Consider the following 18200-nt stretch of genomic DNA (forward strand, 5'->3'; position numbering starts at 1 on the left):
TTTGGATTTAAAACATAATCGCTGATAGTAACAAGGGCTAATGGAAACGGGGTCAGAGTATAGAGACTTTTTCCCTGTGTTGAGGTAGAATCGGAGATTTGGCTGTAGAACTGGAAGGGGTAGCTGGCCATCTAAGATTCAGTACTGGAAGAAGGTCCTAGCAAGCTCAGGTATAAATCAGGCATTTTTATTGCTATCAGGTGGTCCCATCTAGCAGATGGAAGCCAGCAGTGAGGCATTTGGAGAATTTGTCCAATCTGGAAGTCAAGCTGGTTTGTTCTTAGCATAAAGGAGAACCATTTTACACAGCAGGCTCCTGGAGAGTAGATGGCAGGTGTGAGGATTAGGATTCATTTCAGGCCAAGGAAGTAGGGTCAGAGGAGCCCTTGGCTCTTGCTCAAGTGTAGTACAAGTCCTCTACTTTGGAAAAGGGTAACTAGCCAGTTGCTAAGGAAGAACAACCTAGGGTTACCTCCTAGACTGCATCCTAGCCTTCTGTCCATTGATGTGCTGCTGGAACTAGCTCAGACTGGCTTGCAAGAGCCAATCGTTAAGTTTTTAGGAACTTTGAAAGATAGTTGTTAAACCACTGGTAGTTTAAATCGGCGATGGTGAGAATATTTAGCCACATCGATGGGCAAATGCTGTCAGTCAGCTCTCCTGCTCTGAAAGCCAGTTTTTAAGCATTTGCCAGTAACCACTACGTCCCTTCCTCAAACACGTTCTCATTTACTGAGTACATAATACAATAGGAAATACAATAGGTCCATCAGGGGCACTGAAGATGGGAATGGTACTGTGATTGATGTCTCATGTGATTCAAGGACTCATGCCTTTATACCTGATACCTGTTTGGGAGTCTGCTTAGCATTGGCCAAAACTATGTGCAGGAATGGGAAAATAAGTCTTAATTCCAAGGCACTCCTTAAGTTCTTTCAGCCATAGTTGCTTATAGGCTGGTAGCTTCAGTGGCCTCTACTACGAAATACTGATACTGAGTTCAGTGAAATTATCAGGGCTCATATCAAAGCTGTGCATTTGAATTATAATCAGTTCTTAGGTTGAAATAATAAGGTATTTTTTGTTTAAAAAACTCCTTGGGGGTGCCTGGCTGGCTTAGTCAGTGGAGCATGTGACTCTGGATCTCAGGGTTGTGAGTTTGAGCCCTATGCCGGGTTTAGAGATTGCTTAAAAATAAAATCTTAAAAATAATGTTAAGAATTTAAAAAAAAAATTAAAAATCCTTGTATGTAGACCAACATGGAACCCAAATTCTGTAGATGAAGCTTAGAGTGAAGATGATGGGCCAGTTCACTACAGGGGGGTCCTATGTGGGAGGAAAAAGGTTTACATACCTTCTAAGGAGCATCCTTTGCATAATATTCTTGTAGATGCCTTTCTTTACACAAAATGTGTCTACTTGGACATTTACATTACCCCAAAAAAGAATTATCAATATAAATTATCACATTTCTTAAAAATGAATTTTATCATGGGGCGCCTGGGTGGCTCAGTCAGTTAAGCATCTGACTTCAGCTCAAGTCATGATCTCACAGCCCATGAGTTCGAGCCCTGCGTTGGGCTCTGTGCTGACAGCTCGGAACCTGGAGCCTGCTTCAGATTCTGTGTCTCCCTGTCTCTCTGCCCCTAACCCACTCGCATTCTGTCTCTGTCTCTCTCAAAAATAAATAAACGTTAAAAAAAATTTTTTTAATGAATTTTATCAGAAAGTAAGTAGTTAAAATATGATAGCTAAAAAAATTAAAAAGAAGCAACTAGCATTTATTGGATGTTCATTCTGTGCCAGTGTACTAATTTCTTTAAATGTATTTTCTCATTTAATCCTTGTAACAACTCTATATGAAATGCTATATATAATCCCATCTTAAAGAAGAGGAAACTAAAGTGTGCAGAAGTTAAGTAACTTGTCCACGATTACAGACATAGCAATAAGCAGAACTAAAATTCAAAACAAGATTTATTGGACTTGTTAAGTCTGGTCTCTCAGTGGATCCCTGGCATAAAGAGAAAGACGTGAATCCACAATTCTCTGTCAGCCTTCATTGTCCAGGCCAGGATATGCAAATGGTTCCCTCTGTAATGTTTTAACTGGTGGATTTTTGTATGTTAAATGTGTCGTGATATGACTACACAGTACTGCCTCTCTGGTATTATGACAAACCTAAGTTTTAATTCTAGCTCTGTTATTTACAAGATGTATACCTATCTATAGGGCAGTTGTAAAACTGAAAATAGGTAATTCATGAAAGTACTTAACATTGAGTCAAGCAGCTAGTAGGCCCGAATAAATGTTCACTTCTACTGCTTTAGCTATTATGATTATACAGCAAAAAGATTACCAAACTGGGAACCAGGAATTTAATATTAGCTTTGCCAGTAATTAGCAGGGTGATCTTAACCAGGCAATTTACTTTCTCGAGTTTCTGTTTTCTTATTTGTAAAATGTGGTGATTATAATAGATACTAACAAGGTCCATTCCAGTTCTAAAGCTTCATTATTCTCTAATTTGGAATTCATCTTCCCATACTCACCTTTCTAAAAATATTTATACTGCTTTGGCCTCAGGGAGTTGACTTCTGTGAGTACCCTATAAGAATAAAATGTATTCTGACTTGTCTTAAAGATGCAGATTTTCTTTTGACATTCTAGTGGAGCACTAATTCGTTTATTCAGTGTTTTAAATGCATAAATTTTATTAAATATTAATGAAGTTATTTTTTAAAGCTGATCCAGGGAATTTCTGTTTTAAGTTGGTCCATTTGAGTGAACTGTACAAGTCCCATTATCAATTTAGTAAGCTAGGAACACTTGTTGTAGCACTTTTCCATCCTAAAGAAAAGACTGTTCTGTTCCATGTTCAGGATTCTTTTGAAGCCCTGTAATCATGTGGGTAAGAAAAAAGAGAAAGATAAGAATGCCTATAATGTTAACATTCAGGGGGAGGAGAAAAGTTGAGGTGGCCGGTTTCATTTCTGGATTCTAAAGTGAAAGAGTCATTGCAGTGTCTTGATTGGAAGGATAAAAAGGGGTGTGATCATGAAGCTAACTTTCTAAGAAAGATCCAGAAAAAGTTAAAGCCATCATAAGTTAAAAATGAAAGAGATAACATATTACATCTTTCTGCCATATTTATACTCTATTTATTGAGATATAATTGGCATACAGTATTAGTTTCAGGTATAAAAACATAGTGATTCGACATTTGTTTACATTGTGAAATGGTCACCATAGTAAGTCGTTACCATCTGTCACCTTACAAAGTTAATCCAGTTTTGTTGAATATATTCCCCACGCTGTATATTATATCCCCATTACTTAATTTATTTTATAACTGGAAGTTTGTACTTCTTAATTTCCTTCACCCATTAGGGCCCTCCCAACCTCCCTGCCCTCTGCAGCTGCCAGCCTATTCTCTGTATCTATGAGTCTAGGTTTTATTTTGTTTTGTTTTTTATATCCCACATATAAGTAAAATTATATGATATTTGTCTTTCTCTGCTTGATTTATTTCACTTTGCGTAATAGCCCTCCAGGTCTATCCATGTTGTCACAAGTAGCAAGATTTCATTCATTTTAATGGCTGAATAGTATTTCAGTGTGTGGGTGGGGTGTGTGTATATATATGGTAGCTCTAACTTTTTTTAAAAGTTTATTTATATATTTTGAGAGAGAGAGAGAGCGTGAGTCGGGGGAGGGAGCAGAGAGAGAGAATCCCAAGCAGGCTCCATGCTGTCAGTGCAGAGCCTGACGTGGGCTTGAACTTAGAAAGCATGAGATCATGAACCACCCAGATGCCCCAAATGGTAGCTCTAACTTTTTGAGAACCTTCATGCTGTTTTCCATAGTGGCTGCACCAATTTACATTCCCACTAACAGTGGACAAAGGTTCCCTTTTCTCCACATCATCACTAACACTAGTCATTTCTTGTCTTTTTTTTTTTTTTAATGTTTATTTATTTTTGAGAGTCAGATAGAGACAGAGAATGAGCAGGGAAGAGGCAGAGAGAGAGGGAGACACAGAATCCAAAGCAGGCTCCAGGCTCTGAGCTGTCAGCACAGAGCCTGATGCGGGGCTTGAACTCACAAACCGTGAGATCATGACCCGAGCCGAAGTCAGTTGTTTAACTGACTAAGCCACCCAGGCGCCCCTCTTGTCTTTTTGATAATAACCATTCCCACGGTGTGAAGTGATATCTCATTGTGGTTTTGATTTTCATTACCCCGATGATTAATGATGGTGAGGATCTTTTCATATGCCTGTTGGCCATCTGTATGTCTTCTTAGGAAAATGTCTGTTCAGATCCTCTGCCCATATCATAAAAAGATTATTTGCTTTTTTGTGAAATTATAAGAGTTTTTATGTATTTTGGCTATTAACCCCTGATTGGACATATCATTGACAAATGTCTTCTCCCATTCAGTAGGTTGTTTTTTTAGTTTGTTGATGATTTCCTTCATTGTGCAGAAACTTTCTAGCTTGATGTAGTTAGGCCTTTGTTTATTTTTGTTCTTGTTTCACTTGTTTCTGGAGTCAGATCAAAAAAGACATCACTAAGACTGATATCAAGGAGCTTACCGCCTATGTTTTCTTCCAGGAATTTAATAATATCAGGTCTTACATGGAAGTCTACTCTGTTTTGAATTGATTTTTACATGGTGTAAGATAGTGGTTTAGTTTCATTCTTTTGCACCTAGCTGTCCAATTTTTCCAACACAATTTACTAAAAAGACTATCATTTCCCGATTGTATATTCTTACCTCCTTTGTTGAACGTTACTTGAACATACATGTGTGGGGTTTTTATTCTGTTCCATTGATCTATGTGCCTATTTTTATGCCAATGCCATACTGTTTTCATTACTGTAGTTTTGTAGTATAGTTTGAAATCAGGGACCCTGATACTTCTGGCTTTGTTCTCCTTTCTCAGGATTGCTTTGGCTGTTCGGGGTCTTTTGTAGTCCCATACAAATTTGAGGATTATTTGTTCTGTGAAAATGTCATTGGAATTTTGATAGGAATTGCATTGAATCTGCAGATTGCTTTGGGGATTATGGAATTTTAATAATATTAATCCATCTAGTCTGTGAGCATGGAATATCTTTCCATTTATTTGCATCATCTTCAGTTTTTTTCATCAGTGTCTTATAGTTTACGATATACAGGTCTTTTACCTCCTTGGTTAAATTTATTCCTAGGTACTTTATTCTTTTGTATGCATTTGTAAATGAGATTGTTTTCTTGATTTCTCTTTTTGCTGCTTTCATTTTTAGTGTATAGAAACATAACACATACACATTTTTATATATTTTTTTATCTTGAAATGTTACTGACTTCATTACTTCTAATAGTTTTTTCCAGTGGGGTCTTTAGACATATTGTTCCACTGTTTTCTTCCCTCTGTGCTTTCTGATGAGAAATCCATGGTAATCACAGTCATTGTTTCTGTATATGTAACGTGTTGATTTTCTCTAGGTGCTTTCAAGATTTTTTTCGTGATATTTGATTTTCTATAGGTTGATTATAATGTGTCTGGGCTTGATTTCTTTGAATTTATCCTGTTTGAGGTTTTCTGGCCTCCTTAACTCTGTAACTGTATGCTTTCTAAAACTAAATTTGGGAACTTTTAAGCTATTATTTCTTTAAATGTTTTTCTGCACCAATCTTTTTTGGACACCAGCATTAAAGTTTTTATATTATTCCACAGATCCCTGAGACTCCATTCTTTTTTTTGTTTGTTTTTTCCTATTTTCTTTTTTCTTCTCTGTTCTTCATATTAGATAATTTCTATTGAATTTTCCGGTTCTAAAATTTTTATTTGGTTCTTTTCTATAGTTTCTGTTTCTCTTTTGAGAACTTCTATATCTCCACTCATTTTAAGCACGTTTACCTTACCTCATGAAACATAGTTATAATACCTGCTAAAGTCTTAAATGCTTTGACGCTGCTAACACAGCACAGCCACTGCAGGACCTGCCCCCATCCCCCACATACACACACACTGTAGCCACCCTTGGGGCAAAACCAGGAGACAAAAAAGAAGTATAAAAGACAGCAGGCTTTTCCTACACTCTTGAAATCACAGAGGCCTTAATTCCCAGACATAAGGACGTTTGACTGTTCTTGCCATCACTGTGCACCACAACCCAAGACTCACTTTCAAGTCAAAGTTGTGAGAGAAAAGAGGAAAAACAAAACAAATTGAGAAACACCACCGTAGCAGTCCTATCTGCAAGTTCGACTCTCCTCCCCAGTCTACATTGTTCTTGTTTGCTTTTTAGAGCCCTCAGGCCTTTTGTTTTTTGTATTTTCTCTCTCAAGTTTTTTATTGTAAGCAGCATGAGAGTTAAGTTGAAGTGAGCTTATTACAACTTTGCCTGGCACCAGACGTCCTTCAATTTTAAAATAATAAAATTATTATCTAGTCTATTAGCAGAGACATGGTCTTCTGAGAAACTTAATACAGGATTTCCTCCAAAAGTGATATTTTAATATCTTTACATCTGTGACACAGATCGGTTAATATGCTGTAATGAATAAACTGCTCCCAGGGAGTTGTCAGCATTAACTTGATTCTGCACATGTCACCGTTAAGCAAAGAACATGTCCACATACTCAAAGGGTGGTAATAGTGTTCTCTTTCTCTGTTCCTGAGGGATATCCTTTCATATATTATAAAATCAAATTAGAAGAAGAAATGCTGTGAAATTCATTGTCCCTCATGTCAGTCTGCCTTCTCAGCACATGTGACTGATAAATACACGTGTGTATATTATATATACCACTTATGCATATACATATTTAAAAACCTAAATTCTATGAGAGGCTACCCAGAATACATGATAAATGGAATCTATATTTATACCTATACCTGCCTCTTTTTTTTTTAGAAACCTGAAGTGATATAGAACCGGTGACAACTGCTTATAATTTTGAAAGATTAATAAAGCATCATCGCCAGTCTGCATAATTTAGTGATCTTAAATTATGCCAGCTCTACCTGCAAATGTGTGTGTGTGTGTGTGTGTGTATATATATATATATATATATATATATATATATATATATATATATATATATATGTGGTCATTTGCTTTACTTGCCCTAGTTTAAATAACAGCAGATTATCTAAAGCCTAAATTATCAACTTGCATTTCTTTTATGACTCTTGATATTTATAGTAACCTATAAATGATCTTCCATTCAGTCCAGGTAGACAGTACATCTGCAAGTTAACAAGTTTCTTTTTAAAATATTAAAATAATGTGTCAGTGGGCTTTTCCATGTCCCTCTTACCTGAAGCAACATCTAACAGAAACGAGATCTTCTGCCAGCACCTTTATATGTAGCAGCTGTAATATTGGCAGTTCTCATTTAAATAAAGATGAATGTAGTTGTTTTTAACATAATCGTATTAGTTGTGTTTATAAATATTTAAAAATTGGTATTTATTTTGTTTAAGGTAATGGAATCCAGATTTGAAGTTGCCTCATATCTTGACTATGCAGCCCAAGGCAGACTTAAAAAGTCATTTTTCTTCTTGTTTGTTTGGGGCTTTTTGTTTGTTTTTGAAGAAATGACTGTGCCATCTGGTCAATTGTAAAGGAGTTGAACCATTCTGAGGAAATTTAACCAACCCCCGTACTTCCTCAGCACACAGACAGTCCAGTAGCTTGTTACTCATTGTTTGCCAGGAACCCACAAACCAATTTGAAGACAATTACCTCATCTCTCCCGCAACTTCTTTACTTATTGTAATTTTTCAGGCATCAGCTAGACTAAAATAGAGAAATTAAAGTTGATTAGAATCCGTACTGAAAGAGTGGGTAATAACACACTTCTGTGTATGACAGAACTATCCACAACATGGTATCTCTAGTATAGGAGACCTCCTACATTTTAAAGTTTTATACAAGTTTGCATCTATGACTTCAGCTCTAATTAAGAGGCAAACATGGAAGAGTTCAATAAGAGCTCAAGATTTGGAGTCAGCCAGTCCTGAGTTCTAATCCCAGCTCTGCTTCTTAACAACCGTGTGATCTTGGGCAAGTTATTTCCTCTTTCTAAGCCTTGACCCCTTATCTAGAATACAGGGGGAACACTGGTAGTGATCTGCTAGAGTTGATGTGAGAATGAAATGATGTATATGAAGCTCTTAGCTGAGTGTGTAGCACAGAGCTCCGTATGTGTTAATACTGTTGTTGTTGTTTTTATCATCACTGTTAACATCTTTAAGCTGAGTTTAAAAATAGTGGTTGTAATCAGCCAAAAGCATTCACGTCATTTTAGTTCAATTTATAGCTATTGTGTAGTTTGAAAATTTTCAGTTACAGTAATTGGCTTCTTTACCCTTTCATGAATAGGTCTGCAGAAAATGTGCCAGAGACATCTGAGTAAACCAACAGTTGGAAAATCATAAACTGCCTTCTTACACCTCATAAATCATATCTTGATTTCATTTAGTTATTGTGACTAAAAGAGAAGGATTGAATTACATGTCTCTTCAGAACTAAAGGTTTTGCTAATGTCTCTGGAAAGGCTTAGAATTAACCTGTGACTTTAATGTCATAATGATCACAACTTGAACATTTATCTGAAAATTTAGCTGCTGGGAACATTTCTTGCCGGCCAGTAATACGAAGTGAAATTATTACATTGACAGAAATCAGCCACTAAGTGGTTCTCTTAAATGAGAGGAACTCTAGAGCATCTCTCAGGGAGAGTTGTGGGGAGAAAGTTAAATAAGATGTGACCCAGGGGTGCCTGGGTGGCTCAGTCAGTTAAGCGTCTGACTTCAGCTCAGGTCATGATCTCATGGTCCATGAGTTCAAGCCCCACATCAGGCTCTGTGCTGACAGCCTGGAGCCTGCTTCAGATTCTATGTCTTCTCTCTCTCCCTCTCTCTCCCTCTCTCTTTCTCTCTCCCCCCCCCCACCCCACTCACACTCCGTCTCTATCAAAAATAAATAAACATTAACCAAAACAAAAAACAAAAAAACCAAAAGATGTGACCCAGGCAGTAGAGAGAGTTAACATACAGGGAAGGATATTGGAAGGGAAATTAGAAACTTTGACTTTTAGTCTTGACTCATTAGCCAAGATTCTTTGATGCAAATAACTAAACTTGGTGCTTTAGTTTCATTATCTCTAAAATGGGTGTAATAATATCTGGTCTCTGTAGTTTCATAGTTTAATCTTAGCTCCAAGTGAGATATCTATGAATGCCTTGGGACTATGAAATATTGTTCAACTGTAAGTGGGGCTTCTTTAGTTATTAGCAATAGAAGGAAGAGCTTAATGGATCTTTTTAAACATGAGGAAGACTAGTGCTCTGGCCCTTTTGACATCCATCTTGATCATCAGGATTTACTTAACAGGAGAAATGGAAGGAATCATTTAAAACCACTAAATTGGCTTTCAATGTTACAGAACCAAGACTTTGCTCAGAGCAGACAAGAGGTTTAAAATTGGGATTAACTTGATCTTCCTTACAGATATATATAGATTTATATGACTACATTTTTTTCTGTACAGCACCCTATATTTACTTGCATTGAATTTTAATGAAATGTTGTCATGTAAAACATCTGAAACCCACATTAGAATTTAACATGAAAACAACCAAATAGAAAAGAGAGTAAGAATACCACAAAGCAGCACAGAAAATAAATTAAAAGGAATTCATTGAAATTATATTTTGCATATTATCTGCTAGTTAGCATCATTAAATATAAGTAATGTAATTCCTTTTTTTTTTAATTTTTTTAACCTTTATTTATTTTTGAGACAGAGAGAGACAGAGCATGAACGGGGGAGGGGCAGAGAGAGAGGGAGACACAGAATCGGAAGCAAGCTTCAGGCTCTGAGCCATCAGCCCAGAGCCCGACGCGGGGCTCGAACTCACGGACCGCGAGATCGTGACCTGAGCTGAAGTCGGACGCTCAACCGACTGAGCCACCCAGGCGCCCCTGTAATTCCTTTTATTTTAGCAAGATTTGGAAGACTTGGTTCTAAAAGTAAGAGCTAATGGGCACTGATGATCACACATCCCAGCGGCCACGTTAACCCTTCCTGTTCCTCTTCTGGGCTCTAGGCTTGGAATTTCAAACCAGGAAATTTCCTCTTCCCTTTCCTATCAAATCTTAGTACGTACAAGGGACAGAGCATGGGAAAAAGTGCTTATGGAGTTAGCCAAATGCCTGGATATCAGCAAGGACATGGCGGCACTTACTTTGCATCCACAGCAATTTAGAATTGGTTTCTTGGGGGGTTTGCTGTTCTGACAGTGAATTGTTACTGTGTTTTATGGATCTAGGTTCCTTCACAGTTTAATTTTCAGGCATTTTGAGGGTTTTATGGACCACATTTGCTTCTGTGGCTACATTAAAAAAGAGGAAAAAGATGCCGTTTAAACTAAGGATCATAAAGAAATATAGAAAATAGGAGAAACCCAGTAGGTCTATAGGTAGCTTTGCCTTTTTTATATACAGTGGTCAAAAGGTGACTGTTCTGATCCTGACCTCTCACTGCAGGGAGTTACACTGCCAGCCGTTGAGTGCAGCCTAATCAAGCACAACAGTGGCTTCTGAAAGAGGTCCCTTTGGAGGTTAAACAATATTAATTTCATAGATAGAGGCAAATAGATCTAGATCCTCCAAAAACACGTTGCTTTAAATTTTATTCAAGTTCTATGAAGAAACACGTTTGTGTATTCTTGGCTGGGCACAAAAGGATTAAGCTAAAAGACCATCTGGGAACATCTTGTCAGGAACTTGGAGAGAGGAAGGGAGAGTAGGGAATCTCTAAACCCTCACCTACTACTCTGCTTCTTCTTTAAGTATTTCCTCCCTTTCTACTCTGGCTGTGAACTCTGCTTGATCTTCCTTAACAAAAGAAAGCTGTGTGAAATTTAAATTCTGATGCACTAGCCATGTTTATTGGACATTGTGTCGTTTCAGTCTTTTCTTTGTATAAAAGTTGATATACCCAGACTTACTAAAAGGAGTCTCTAACTTCTAGTTTAAAAAATGGAAAAGAGTCTGTTTGGTTTGCAGATTATTTACTTCCTTGATTCATACATTGGCCAAATATTTCTAAGGAGTGGAAAAGAACAGAAGAATATAATTTTGGTAATTATCAGAACCACAGTGCAGAGAAATTGTCAGATCTATAATTTCTCCTCAGCCAGGAGAATTTAATAGAGAAGTAAAGTACATTGACAAGTATTTTGAACCTCAGTAATAATTTTAAGAATTAAATATAAGTAAACTTATTACTGGTTTTTAAGATCAAAATTGGGTATACTTTCCACTAATAAACAAAGAGTTTTATATTTTACCCATTATCTTCCTCTTAATTCAGATCAGTGATAAAAAAAAGATTTTTCAAAATTAAAAAGCAAAAACAAAAACTAGAAGGAGTAGACACTTGAAAGCACCACACATACATACTCCTGTATTTTGTTTAAAGTTTGTGTTTTAGAAACAAAACATTAACTGTTATTGAACTTTTACCATGACGTGTCCCGTACTAACCATGTTATATATATTATCTGATATAATATTCTCAACAACCCACAATCTCGTGGACTGTCCCCATTTTGGAGACTCCGTGAAGTTAAAATTAAATTTACCCAGTTTAAGGAATCAGGACTTAAACCCAGATCTGTCTGCCTCAAAGTTCATGTTCTTTTCATTACCCTGAATTTTCTACTGTGTTATAAACTGATGTAAACTCTCCCATAGAACAAAATGTGAGAAAGCTCAATGAAAGTAGGGCTGTCTGTGTTCAGTAAGTCCTAAGTCAATGACAGACCATTTTGTAAACCTCTTCTATATGACAGTATCCCATCATCTGCCAGTTGTCCCTCAAGAATTCATCAAAAGTCACGTAAACGTTTTTTCGTAAACTTAACAACCCTGTGTACCTCAGACCAAAGAGAACCAGTCTCCCTAAGCCACCATACATGCCACTTTGGTTCTGTGGCAGCCCAGGACAGGTCTGGGCTCATTAACTGTGGCAGACTACAGCATACTTGTAACCCATAACACGTCATTGAAGATTTTGCAAAAAAACAAAAAAACAAAAAAAAAAAACCAAAAAAAACAAAACAAATAAAAGCCTAGTCTTATTTCTTTTAAGAAACCAAACATTAGATCCTTCTGGACTTTCTGGAACTGATAAAATGAAGACAGAAGTAAATCTTGAGGCTATTTGCGGTGCTACATCATAACAAGCACTTACTTTATGCTTCTGAGGAACTTGTGATATTTTGATCATGTACTACTACTGTCAGAAAGGAAACTCAGTGCAATATGACATCAAAGCAGAAAGTTACTGAAATTTAAATCTGCAATAGTAGTTTAGGGAACACATTAATTTTAATCAATGATTCAGGAATGATAACATTTGCAGGACTACAAATGAAAGCATGCTGTAATTTCAAAAGTTGTTGATAATACAGAGCAGGATTTTATTACCCAGGATTGCAAGCACCAACAGGATCTTGCTGTATTAACAGCAAGAAGCTAATGCCAGGAGTAAGGTGATAAACTGTTTACCTACTGGAGAAAACATGGTTAAAATGAGATACCCCATTAATCAAAAGCTTATTTTTCAGCACTCATCCCCCAAATTTCAATTAATAACATTTCTTCCAGTGCCACAAGTTTATAAGAACTGTCCACCATAGGAAAATTTTGTATCCTTGACATTGCTCCATATTTGCATTAGCACTCATTTTCCACAAAAATGTAAAAGACAAAGGTACCATGAGAACACTGAATCAAAGGGGCAAAAACATTATTGTGACTGCAGTTACTTGCATCTTCCACAATAGAGTCTGCCTGGAGCTGCCAGGGAAAGTCACCATTGGGCTAACTTTGCTTTCTGCCTTCCTTAACCAACCTCCTCCTCATAGAAATGTTCTTGAGCATAGAAGTGGCTAAGAAAAAGCAGAAAGAGGCACAGATTATCAACTGTTTTGTAAACCTGAGGTTGATAAAAGCAACTGTTAGGGAAGATGGGGAGAGTGAGGAAGAAATAATGGTGGCTTAGAGTCTCCTTCGAGTCCTCTTTATAAGAGATGCTTAGTTTTCAAATAAACAACTCCTCCTTCTGGCATTGGGATTTTTAAAATTCAAAGTTCTTTATTCACATGGCAAAAGAAATGGAAACGTTGATTTTTGCAATGGCTAACACTTAGAAATATCTGGTGTAAAAGTGACTGGACTTCATTAAATATTCAGTGTTATGTCCGTCTTTAAAGTGGGAAAATTATCACTGAAATCTGTGGGGAAATGTATTCTCATTGGAGCCTCAATAAAAATTCAGCTTAATTATGACAAAGAAATTTCCTGCCGCATAGTAGAGCAAAACAGAGTAGTATAAAGTAGAATCGAATAAAGCTTACAAAATTTGTAGCATTCAGCTGCTCTGAATGAGCTTAGAAAACAAACTTTTTGTTAAGTAGAAGATTGCAAAGGAAATAAATGAGTTTATTTTCCAAGTTTCATTTTGAGTTGGTCACAATGAATCATGTTGTATTTTATTATATTTTGTATAATTTAAATGTTATGCAAAAACATACTTAACTCTGTGAATATTTGCTGAGGTTTAAAAAATAATGAGCAGCCGTACAAAGACTACTTTTATCAGATTCAGAGGAAGACCTCCCAAGCAGTTAAGTGAAATGAAGGTTTATGAAGAAGAGCAAAGTAATCTACAAGCACAAAGAATACAGTCTGAAACAAGTCTCTGTGAAAGCCAATAATATCTTGATCCATCTGTGAACAGACTGGAAACTTTCTGAATCTTCTCTTTGGGTGTTCTTTGTGACATGATATGATGAAGTATTTTCTTTTGGAGGCCAGGTCAGTCCAGAAGAAAAACAAATAATATAACTTTGTCAATACCAATGCCTTATTGAAGTGAATTCTTACTGACTTTCAACAAGATTTATGGCTATGAGCAATTTGTCATTTGTTCGGACCCATTTCCCCCACTCTGCAACTCCTAATAAGGTACTACTTTCTCCTGTTTCTTAGGCTTAGGGACAACAGCATAAATGTGCTCATCTACAGCAGCAGAAGCTTACTTTTTTTGAGAGCTTCCTGTGCTCAAATAGGTGTCTCATAAATATGGAGAAGAAAACTAGCAAAGTCTGAAGGAGCTTCCATATGAAGTAGTCATCGCTGCTTGTCACTCTATTTACATTATACTCACAGACTCCTTTAATCTTAATTTATTTGGTGCTTTCCCAGCTACATTGACCCCGAGGAATGTGTAATATGAATCCCATTTTCCAGACTTGATGATGGAATTAAGGAGAAGTTAAATTGAAGATATTAGAGGAAGTCTAAAAGTCATGCCCCTCATCATCTAACCATAAGGGATTAAATAGTGACTTGCAAACCTGAGCTTTTTCTGTGGGATTCTCATGGATCTGCTACTGCTGCTGCGGCTTGTACCCACGTGACTAGAGGCATATTCAAAGTAGAGATTTTAGCTAAAACTGGGAGAGTAGCCTCTCTCCTGTCACACATTCAATATCCATCAACCACGCAACCTGTATTTTCCTGGATGTTCCTAATTTGTTATTCTGCTCTGTCAGCTCTATAAATACAGCTGTACTTTTAAACCAGTTGTATAGCCATATTAACCCAATAATATCATTAAACCAGTAATTTGGGAGGGTGAGGAAAAATAGTCATTGAAAGTTTGACTTCTTTAGATAAGTTTCCTAGACTTTTCCATGTTTTTAAATTCCTATTTCCCATTCTTCTTCCTATTATTGCCAGTTTGTTTATTTCATCTCTGGTAAGTCCTATCCCCCTGTAATTGCCCCTGTAATTGTAAGTGTAGCTTCCAAGGCTGGGTACCAGATGGCCAGGCCCTCTAACTTCTATGAAAAGAGAAGCAACCTCCATGAAACCTATCTCCCCTACATGGAAAACCCTCATTCTTATTATCAGAACTTGTGCTTCCCCATCTATACCTTGATGAAGGTAGAACATCAAAATATTATTCCTTTGAAATGTTTTTTTTTTTTTTCTCTCCCCTTCACTTCAGTTTTTCTTTTAGGTATTTTGTGTGTCATCCTTTTTTTTTTTTTTTTTTTTGAGCTGTGAACATAGGTCTATATATCATTATGTGCTTAGGATCATCTTAAAGGTGATTATCCTCCAGTGTGTATGTATGTGTGCAGCTAGGTTTATTTCTTTAAGATAGAGTGCCACATGTGCCCTTTCTAATTACAAAAAGTATGGATATTGAGAATTTTGGTAGTCACTCATTTTCAACCCTCTCCCCTACTCATGCAAAAATACTTTATTTACACTCTCATTGACCATACATGGGAGGATCCATTTCTCCTTCTCCCCTACACAAGATATTATCAGTCTTTTTAGTTTATGCTGATCTGATAAATAAAAAACTACTTCTTTTAATTTGTGTATGGTTGATTGTTGGGCAGAAAATTTTTCTTAGTTTTCATAAAACTCTCTAGAAGGATTAAACAAGGTAAAAACAGAAATCTTAAAAATGTTTCAAGAAACTATAGGAAAATACATTATCACCTAGGGATAAATCCAGTAAATAAAAATTAGATTTTTTTACCACATCTATAAAAAAAAGTATGTATGCAGAAAGCATCAGAATGTATTTCAAGGACAACTACCGTACCAGGGGGAAGCACTTGCTATGTATGACAGACAAACGTTATTAACACTCATAATATAGCAAGAGAAAAAAACTAATAGAAAAATGAGTAAGTAAATATTTTGTAGAAGAGGAATCAAATGGCCAATAAATGAAAAGATGCTTAACCACTTTGCTTTTTACTACTAACAATATAAAATGGATGTCTTACTATGTCAGTACATGTAGATCTTCTTGATTCTTCTAAACAACTGTATGGATTACCATTGTTTATTTAAGCATTAGTCTGTTGATGGACTTCCAGGTTGTTTTCTACTTTTTGCTATGGTTAACATTTCTACAGTGTGTGTGCATGCATACACTACACAGGCATTATCAGTTCTTTTTAGTCTTGGGCTATCTGATAGATGAAAATTTCTACTTATTTAAAATATTTTTGGGGCGCCTGGGTGGCTCAGTCGGTTGAGCATCCGACTTCGGCTCAGTACATGATCTCACAGTCCGTGGGTTCGAGCCCCGCATCGGGCTCTGTGCTGACCGCTCAGAGCCTGGAGCCTGTTTCAGATTCTGTGTCTCCCTCTCTCTCTGCCCCTCCCCCACTTGCACTCTGTCTCTCTCTGTCTCAAAAATAAACATTTAAAAAAAATATTTTTCATTGATTATTAGTAAGATTTAGTATCTCATAATGTTTATATGCCATTCGTTTTCTTCATCTGTTAATTGCTTCTTTATTAATTTATTCATTTAATAATTGCTTATTCTTTCCTCTACCCATTTTTCTAGGTTAATATCTATATTTATTATATGAACTCTTTGTAGATTAATGATACATCCCTTTTCTGTCACATGAGTTTGAATATGTAATTCCTATAACTTGTTTGGTTTAGCCTAAGTTTTACTTGCCAGTTTTACACATCATACTAACATTTCTGCATCAGTGTAATTCTTCTCTGTCCATTAGTTACATCACTTCTGTCTGTTTTCTCTGTGAGGTCATTGTTCTCTCTCTAGATTATGTCCTCTTCATAACGAAGAACTATGCCTCCTCTTACGAGTCTAACACGGTACTATTTACTTGATAATAAATGCTTCTTGATGATGGCTACGTAGGTGAGATTCTAGAAGTAGACACTCAGGTCCTGTCAAGTTACATAGCTCCTTTGAATTGATTGTAGATCCGACCAGCAACAGACTTTTGCTATCATTTCATGACACCTGACCATTATATTTTAAAGAGAGAATAATATAGTGTTACTATGTAATGAATCTACTATGCATATTCTCACTGCTTTAAATTCACTGATTGTATAAAAAGAGAAGAATGCACTAGCTTAGTGTTTGATCTTTACCACATAGATCTAACGTCACGATCAATTGCTTTCACTATTTTCTTTGAAATCACATAAAGGTTCATATGTGCCATATTTCATAAGAATCACATGATAAGGTCAAGAAATACAAATTCCAAGGCAGAATTTATATGCCCAGTTCACATATGACAGTAATACTATATAGCCATATGTTGAATATAATACACTGTATGTAAATGCTATTCTTGAAAGCAATCCAATCAATAAAACTTAAAATAAATAACACTTTAAGAACACATCCCAAATCGACTGAAAATGGAATAGATGGACTCTATGGCAAGAACATCCCTATAAAATTGACATTCAGAGGCTATTAAAACAGAGAGAGTAAAACAATCTTGAAACTAAAGAAAAACTGTGAATATTTAGAAGTTTTTTTTAAAGCCTACTACGTTGTATGCCAAGATGCAGCAGTCGTTTTTATTTAAAGAGCTATTTCAATAAAAACTGGATTGCCAAGCAGTAAAAAGCAAATTCAGTTTGCCATCACCAATAGCTAAAAAATACTTCTTAAAGAATATACTACATAAACCCAAAAAAGTAAGAAATACACACTAACAGAAAGTCAAAACAGAAAAAAATCAAGATTTAGTCATTATTGGGACTAATAAAAGATTGACCAATTTTTATCATTAAAGAAGGTTATGAGAAAGCTACTGAAGTTAACTTCAAAAGCCTAGCAGTAAAAAGTGATTGTAATGTCAGTAAAACTCTGAAACAGATCAAATAGACCCTAAGTAGTACTAATCCACTGCATCTTTGAACATATATTTGCCTTTTTTTAAAGCTGAAAAGCTTGCCTTTTTTTCTTTAATTTGTTTCCAACATCCTGTTTAAAAAAAGAAGAAGAAAGAAAAGAAATCCAACTATACAACTGTTAACAGCAACTCAGAGCACAGAAACTTTACCTTCATTCAAAAATGATATAAGTTAAGATTTGAAATGACTTTTCCTTTGGTCTGATTTTGAAAAACATGGTTTCATCATTCCAATGTAGAGAGAGCTTCTCTTTCTCCATAAAGTACTTGTGTGACTAGTATACTTACAAACAAATGAATCAGTGAAGGTTATATACAGTGAATTTAACCATTTTTTCTTCTTCTTTGACAGCTGAAGCTCTTACACCAAAATGAGATGTTTGGGATGTGATTGAC

The 18200-nt window shown here is 36.1% G+C and overlaps 1 protein-coding gene across 1 annotated transcript in view; it reads left to right on the top strand.

Annotated features, from left to right (window-relative positions):
- VPS13B (vacuolar protein sorting 13 homolog B) overlaps nucleotides 1-18200 on the top strand; it is a 795867-nt gene that overhangs the window by 586388 nt on the left and 191279 nt on the right.

This window comes from Panthera leo, chromosome F2 (assembly GCF_018350215.1).
Source record: "Panthera leo isolate Ple1 chromosome F2, P.leo_Ple1_pat1.1, whole genome shotgun sequence".
Classification (NCBI taxonomy): Eukaryota; Metazoa; Chordata; class Mammalia; order Carnivora; family Felidae; genus Panthera; species Panthera leo.